The sequence below is a fragment of the Bufo bufo genome, chromosome 6, assembly GCF_905171765.1.
Source record: "Bufo bufo chromosome 6, aBufBuf1.1, whole genome shotgun sequence".
In the NCBI taxonomy this organism is placed as follows: domain Eukaryota; kingdom Metazoa; phylum Chordata; class Amphibia; order Anura; family Bufonidae; genus Bufo; species Bufo bufo.
This window is the reverse complement of record NC_053394.1, coordinates 15233332-15241710: the sequence shown is the minus strand read 5'-3', so window position 1 is coordinate 15241710 and position 8379 is coordinate 15233332. Positions and strand designations below refer to the sequence as shown.

At 43.6% G+C, this 8379-nt stretch overlaps 1 long non-coding RNA gene across 1 annotated transcript; it reads left to right on the top strand.

Annotated features, from left to right (window-relative positions):
• Window positions 1–3798: 3798 nt before the first annotated feature.
• LOC121005291 lies at window positions 3799–4469 on the top strand. Its single transcript, XR_005779904.1, has 3 exons — window positions 3799–3829; window positions 4047–4108; window positions 4202–4469. It is a non-coding gene; the product is annotated as an uncharacterized LOC121005291 (long non-coding RNA).
• The last annotated feature ends 3910 nt before the right edge of the window (window positions 4470–8379 follow it).

Here is an 8379-nt window from a genome sequence, read left to right as displayed (position 1 = left end):
GGCATAATATTTTCAATAGATGGTTCAGCAAAAAACGGAACGGAAACGGAAGACATACGGATGCATTTCCGTATGTGTTCCGTTTTTTTTGCGGACCCATTGACTTGAATGGAGCCACGGACCGTGATTTGCAGGCAATAATAGGACATGTTCTATGTTAAAACGGAACGGAAATATGGAAACGGAATGCATACGAAGTACATTCCGTTTTTTTTGCAGGACCATTGAAATGAATGGTTCCGTATACGGACCGTATACGGAACGCAAAAAACGGCCAGTAAACGGGGAAAAAAAAACGGCCGTGTGCAGGAGGCCTCAGAGGAAAGAATAGAAGCCGAACTGCGCAAACAACTGGACTAAGGTGAGTTAAATAATTTTTTATTATTTTTAACCCCTCCAGCCCTAGTTTACTATGCATTCTGTATTCAGAATGCTATTATTTTCCCTTATAACCATGTTATAAGGGAAAATAATAATGATCGGGTCTCCATCCCGATCGTCTCCTAGCAACCGTGCGTGAAAATCGCACCGCATCCGCACTTGCTTGCAGATGCTTGCGATTTTCACGCGGCCCCATTCACTTCTATGGGGCCTGCGTTGCGTGAAAAACGCAGAATATAGAGCAAGCTGCGATTTTCACGCAACGCACAAGTGATGCGTGAAAATCACCGCTCATGTGCACAGACCTATAGAAATGAATGGGTCCGGATTCAGTGCGGGTGCAATGCATTCACCTCACGCATTGCACCCGCACGGAAATCTCGCCCGTGTGAAAGAGGCCTAAGGCATCTATGTGTCCTAAGGCCTCTTTCACACGGGCGTCATGTTTTGGGGCCGGATAAGATGCGGGTGCGTCGCGGGAAAATGTGTGATTTTTCTGCGCAAGTGCAAAACATTTAAATGCGTTTTGCTTGTGCGTGAGAAAAATCGCACATGTTTGGTTCCCAAACCCGGACTTCTTCACAGAAGTTCAGGTTTGGGATCGGTGTTGTGTAGATTGTATTATTTTCCCTTATAACATGGTTATAAGGGAAAATAATAGCATTCTTAATACAGAATGCTTAGTACAATAGCGCTGGAGGGGTTAAAAAAAATAAAAAAATATTTAACTCACCTTAATCCACTTGTTAGTGCAGCACAGCTTTTCTTCTTTCTTCTTTCTTCACGATCTGGGTAAAGGATCTTCTATGACATCACTGCGCTGATCACATGGTCCATCACATGATCTATCACCGTGGTGATGGATCATGTGACGGGCCATGTGATGAGCGTTGTGACATCACCACAGGTCCTTTTCCTACTGCACAGCAAAGATGAAGACAAAAGAGATGCTGGCTGCGCGAACAAGTGGATTAAGGTGAGTTAAATTTTTTTAATTTTTTTTTTAACCCCTCCAGTGCTATTGTACTAAGCATTCTGTATTAAGAATGCTATTATTTTCCCTTATAACCATGTTATAAGGGAAAATAATAATGATCGGGTCTCCATCCCGATCGTCTCCTAGCAACCGTGCGTGAAAATCGCACCGCATCCGCACTTGCTTGCGGATGCTTGCTATTTTCATGCGGCCCCATTCACTTCTATGGGGCCTGCGTTGCGTGAAAAAACGCACAAAATTTTGCTTACTGCGATTTTCACGCAACGCACAAATGATGCGTGAAAAAATCACCGCTCATGTGCACAGACCCATAGAAATAAATGGGTCTGGATTCAGTGCGGGTGCAATGCGTTCACCTCACGCATTGCACCCGCGCGGAAATCTCGCCCGTGTGAAAGAGGCCTTATGGCATCTATGTGTCCTAATAGGGCATATGGACAGAAATGGTCTTGGTGAGACGATGAAGTTGACCAGCTAGGGTGAGGACCTCTTGCTTTCCAATGGGCAGGCTGGGGAGATGACTAGGCTTTCATTTTTGGCTACATTAAAAAAATTAAAAAAATAAAAATAAGTTAGCAAACCTACTATATCTACCTACCTGGTAGATACATGGCTGTGGTCCGTGGGCACAGTGGCAGCACCCATAGGATCACCTTGATATAATATAAAAATAGTAGGTCAAGGTGCCCAAGCAGGACATAATACATAACATAAAGGCTTAGGGGTTAAATCGTCTAATTAGAAACAGTAGGAGAAAGAATCCTGAGCACAGGAGCTTACAGTCTAAGGCCTCTTGCACACGAACACCATTCCGTGGGCATTCCGCAATGGGTCCGCGATCCGCTGCGGCTGCCCCACGGTGGGTGTTCGTGCATTGCGGCAGAATGCGGGCCACAATGCACAAACACCCACCGTGGGGCAGCCGCAGCGGATCGCGGACCCATTTACTTTAATGGGTCCGCGATCAGCCCGTTCCGCAAAAATATAGAACATGTTCTATCTTTTTGCGGAACGGAAGTACGGGTCGAAACCCCATGGAAGCACTCCGTAGTGCTTTCGTAGGGTTCTGTTCCGTGCTTCCGTTCCGCACCATTCCGCATCTCCGTATTTGCGGACCCATTCAAGTGAATGGGTCCGCATCCGTGATGCAGAATGCCCACGGAATGGCGCCCGTGTATTGCGGGTCCGCAATACGACCACGGAGCGCACACGTTCGTGTGAAAGAGGCCTAAGGGATAAGGACAGGGGAAGGTTGACCTAAAAAAATTGAATCATGGATCAAGCCAATGGTCTTGGAGGCAAATCTGAAGCTGAGCCTAGCTTCTGCTATCCTACTTCATACATTTCGCTAATTGTTACCCCAAATTCTCCTGAGCGTCTCCTCCTTTCCCCACGAGGTCTCCAGATGGTGGAATGTATCCATTGAAGATGACAATTAGAAGGTTTTTTGGCCGGGGCCGTCTTCTGATGTGCAGATCTTCAGCCCCATTGTTTGACAGAGCGTCTCATGACTCCATAGTCCTCCTCCATATGGATGAGTCGTCATTGCTCTGGGTCTAATCTGAACTGATCAGGACTATTAAAATATCCGGAGTCTCCAGATCTTAACAGAGCAAGAAAAAAATAAAACTTCTGTGTTCTTAGATTTCTCAGGGGAGGAACATGACAGAAAAGATTATGAGCCTCTGAGAAAAGGGCTTGAAGTTTATAACTCCAAGATTTGTGCAGTGAAATTCCTCCAATCTGGCATATGAGGGGCCAGGAGCCGGAGCTGGGATTTCCGGGGCAAAGATCCATTTCCCTGCATCTAAGTACCATGCTCCGGCCAAAGGCACCACCAGACCCCGGGGCAAACGCCCCTTCAGACTCCTTAGCTAGCGGACCTGACATTTTATGGATTACCGAATGTTCTGGAGATGTTCTAGCAAATGTCATATTAAAGCATCTCACAATTTTTTTTTTTTTTATATTTTGAAGTTGCATTATATAACATAATATTTTAGAAACCCCCAAACCCTCTTCTTATTATCCCTTTAACTGAACCCCAGGGTCTGGTCTTGCCTCTGTGTTAGTTTAGAGGGTCTGGTGTGTTTTATGTATTAGTTTAGGGGTCTGGTCTGTTGTCTGTATTAGTTTAGGGGGTCTGGTCTCTGATTTGTGTTAGTTTAGGGGTTCTGGTCTGGGGTCTGTATTAGTTTAGGGGGTCTGGTCTGGGGTCTGTATTAGTCTAGAAGGTCTGGTCTGGGGTCTGTATTAGTTTATGGGGTCTGGTCTGTGGTCTGTATTAGTTTTGTGTGTTTGGTCTGGTGTCTGTATTAGTTTAGGGAGTCTGGTCTGGGGTCTGTATTAGTTTAGGGTGTCTAGTCTGTTGTCTGTAGTAGTTTAGAGGGTCTGGTCTCTGATCTGTATTAGTTTAGGGGGTCTGGTCTGGGGTCTGTTTTAGTTTAGAGGGTCTGGTCTGTTGTCTGTATTAGTCTAGAAGGTCTGGTCTTGGATCTGTATTAGTTTATTGGGTCTGGTCTGGGGTCTGTATTAGTTTAGGGTGTCTAGTCTGTTGTCTGTAGTAGTTTAGAGGGTCTGGTCTCTGATCTGTATTAGTTTAGGGGGTCTGGTCTGGGGTCTGTTTTAGTTTAGGGGGTCTGGTCTGTTGTCTGTATTAGTCTAGAAGGTCTGGTCTTGGATCTGTATTAGTTTATTGGGTCTGGTCTGGGGTCTGTATTAGTTTAGAAGGTCTGGTCTCTGATCTGTATTAGTTTAGGGGGTCTGGTCTGGGGTCTGTTTTAGTTTAGAGGGTCTGGTCTGTTGTCTGTATTAGTCTAGAAGGTCTGGTCTTGGATCTGTATTAGTTTAGGGGGTCTGGTCTGGGGTCTGTATTAGTTTAGGGGGTCTGGTCTGGGGTCTGTATTAGTTTAGGGGGTCTGCTCTGTGGTCTGTATTAGCTTAGAAGGTCAGGTCTCAGATCTGTATTAGTTTAGAGGGTCTGGTCTGGGCGTTTTATTAGTTTAGAAGGTCTGGTCTAGGGTCTGTATTAGTTTAGGGGGTCTGGTCTGGGGTCTATATTAGTTTAGGGGGTCGGGTCTGTGGTCTGTATTAGCTTAGAAGGTCAGGTCTCAGATCTGTATTAGTTTAGAGGGTCTGGTCTAGGGTCTGTATTAGTTTAGAGGTTTTGGTCTGTGATCTGTATTAGTTAAGGCTAATCCCCCTTCACGTAGACCTACCCTACTGTGTGAATTGAGGCGGCCATTTTTTTCTTACTAAATAACACCAAGTATAATACAGACTTCATCTCTAAGATCTCATTTAAAGTTGAATCCCCCTTCACGTAGACCTACCCGGGATGTGCAGTGTTAACCACTGCAGATGGAAAGGCGCTCTCCCCTCTATGTAAATGACGCGGTTTGTCACACTGCGTCTCATTGCAGCTCCATATCCCCCCTGGAACCAATTACAACTTCTTTGGCCACCAATCAAGATAATTATGTAGCATCTTCTGCAATGAAGGCAAAAAATGTAAGGAGTGCGGGAGCCGGATCGGGAAGAGGAATGTGTCTCGGGCTTACACTTAATTTTACTTTACAGGCTACAGGGGAACGGATCAGCGTGAGTTTGTGGAGCGCGCTCACTACATCAGGTTCTTTTGTAGGACTGTCAGCTCTGATTTATACATATATCCTTAAAGGGACAATTTATTCTGGCTGATATTAGAAAGCAGTGATCTACGGTGCGCAGGCTGCTGCTCCATCTACAGAGTACGCAGCAGCAATGCTCGCAGCACTGTCATAATCACCTCCTGCCGGAGCCTTTGCTTCTTAACATTTCCAAGGCTCCTTGTCATGATTTATCAAAACAAAGACCAATAAACCAGATTACAATATACACCACCTGCCCGGCCCAAGACCCCACTGTCATTGACTATGCTGAGCCCCCTGCTGGTCAGGAAAAAAACATCCTTAGGCGCAAGGAACCAGCCAAATTGTCCGTAAGCATTGCAAAGAGATCTTCTGTTTTTATTTGCAGATATTACAATGCGTTTCGGCGAGGTATTTCCCCTTCATCAGGTAAAAACCGCTGGGACCACATAATAAAATCTACAAGCACATAATCATCGAATACCTGCGCAGGCTACGTGGGGCACGAAGAGTTAATAATGTAATTACACTCACAGTCCAGTCACCGAAGAACACCATTATAACCAGGCAGATCAGTCAACAGCAGCTTGTTAATGATTTCCAGCCAGTAAAAATACAAGAAACCTAAAAAATAAAGCATACAGTTGTGTTCAAAATTATTCAACCCCCACTGAAATTGAGTGTTTTGGACAGTTTGACATTGATTTTGATCATTTCAGTCATCTTGTTTACAATTAAATCATAGAGGCCCTTGTAAGTCAGACAAATATAACATAACATTTATAATGAAATAACCACAAATGTCTTTTCTGTGCTCACATCATTATCAGTTTTATTCAACCCCCAAGTGACATCCAATCTTAGTACTTAGTACAACATCCTTTTCCAGTTAACACAGCTTTTAAACGTGAAGCATAGCTTGACACAAGTGTCTTGCAGCGATCTACGGGTATCTTCGCCCATTCTTCATGGGCAAAAGCCTCCAGGTCAGTCACATTCTTAGGCTTGCGCGCTGCAACTGCTTTCTTTAAGTCCCACCAGAGGTTCTCAATCGGATTTAAGTCTGGTGACTGCGATGGCCACTTCAAAATGTTCCAGTCTTTAATCTGCAGCCATGCTCTAGTGGACTTGGAGGTATTATCATTGTCCTGTTGAAAGGTCCAACGTCTCCCAAGCCTCAGGTTTGTGACGGACGGCATCACATTTTCATCCAATATCTCCTGGTACTGAAGAGGATTCATGGTACCTTGCACACGCTGAAGCTTCCCTGTACCTGTAGAAGCAAAACAGCCCCAAAGCATGATTGACCCCCCGCCATGCTTCACAGTAGGCAAGGTGTTCTTTTCTTCATAGGCCTTGTTCTTCCTCCTCCAAACATAGCGTTGATCCATGGGCCCAAACAGTTCTCATTTTGTTTCATCAGTCCACAGAACACTTTTGTGGTTTGTCCACATGACTTTTGGCATACTGCAGTCGACTCTTCTTATTCTTTGGAGACAGCAAGGGGGTGCGCCTGGGAGTTCTGGCATGGAGGCCTTCATTACGCAGTGTGCTCCTTATTGTCTGAGCTGAAACTTCAGTACCCACATCTGACAAATCTTTTTTCAGTTCCTCAGCAGTCACACGGGGACTTTTCTCCACTTTGCGCTTCAGGTAGCGCACAGCAGTCGAAGTCAGCATCTTCTTTCTGCCACGACCAGGTAGCGTTTCAACAGTGCCCTTTACCTTGAATTTGCGAATGATGCTTCCTATGGTGTCTCTTGGTATGTTTAACATCTTTGCAATCTTCTTATAGCCATTGCCCTTCCTGTGAAGAGAAATCACCTCTTCTCTTGTCTTCCTGGACCATTCTCTTGACTTCACCATGTTTGTAAACACACCAGTAAATGTCTAGAAGGAGCTGAGTATCACAGTCCTTTTACATCTGCCTAATTGGTGCTTATTATGCTTGATCGCTGCTCCTTGACATCCACAGGTGTTTTCAATACCTGATCGAAAACACTTGAATGAACCTCTGTTCTTAAGAGTGGTAGTCTTTAAGGGGTTGGATAATTGTGTCAATGAAGAAATCACAAAAAAAAACATTTAATACTGTATTACAAAAACAATTGATGTCATTTTAGTTGCATTTGGTTCTTTAAAAAGTCCTTGTAAGATTTCATTCTGAACACAATTACAAATGTACACTAAATTCCCTAAAACCCTTTACAGCATTGGGGGTTGAATAATTTGGAACACAACTGTATGTCAATAGCAGCTTGCTTGTAGTTTCCAGGCAGTAAATGTACTATTAAAAACAAACAAACAAAAAAATTAATATATATGTGTCAATAGCAGCTTGCTAATGGTTTCCAGACAGTAAAAGTTCTAAATAAGCAAAAAAATGATGCATCTGTCAATAGCAGCTTGCTGATGTTTTCCATGCAGTGGTTTTCTACACTGAAAAATACAAAAGGTTAGGATATTAAGGTGTCACTACAGAAATATAGTAGGCACATCAACAGCAGCTTATTTATGATTTTCTGCCAGTAAAAGTACAAAAAAAAAAGCAAAAAAAAAGATACATATGTCAATAGCAGATTGACGTATGTATCATTCCATAGAATGACTTTTTCTAAATTGAACAACAAAGGGTAAGACTAGAGATGAGCAAATTTCATATTTTGAAATTCGTTCACGCTTCGTTTACTGGTAAAAGGTGAATTGCGTTATGGATTCCGTTACTACGGACCAAACCGAAATTCTATGACAGAAGTCCTCCCCTGCATAACGGAAACGGGACGGATCCGTTTTGCAGCCCATAGACTTCTATTATGACGGAATGAATAATGGAATGCCTCTAAAAGCATTCCGTTAAGCACTCCGTCATAGAATTGCGTAACGGAATCCATAATGCAATTCACCTTTTACCAGTAAACGAAGCGTGAACGAATTTCATAACATTTCTAAGATTTATAATTTTTTATTTTAGTATCTCTACAGACAGTGAAGTTTTTATAAGCAACCTGTAAAACATTCCTGTGGTAATCTGTCAGTCTAAGGCTGGGTCACACAGGCGTTGCGGGAAAATGTGCCGGTGCGTTGCGGGAACACCTGCGATTTTTCCGCGCGAGTGCAAAACATTGTAATGCGTTTTGCACTCGCGTGAGAAAAATCGCGCATGTTTGGTACCCAAACCCGAACTTCTTCACAGAAGTTCGGGCTTGGGATCGGTGTTGTGTAGATTGTATTATTTCCCCTTATAACATTGTTATAAGGGAAAATAATAGCATTCTGAATACAGAATGCATAATAAACTAGCGCTGGAGGGGTTAAAAAAAAGAAAAAATAATTTAACTCACCTTAGTCCACTTGATCGCGTAGCCCGGCATC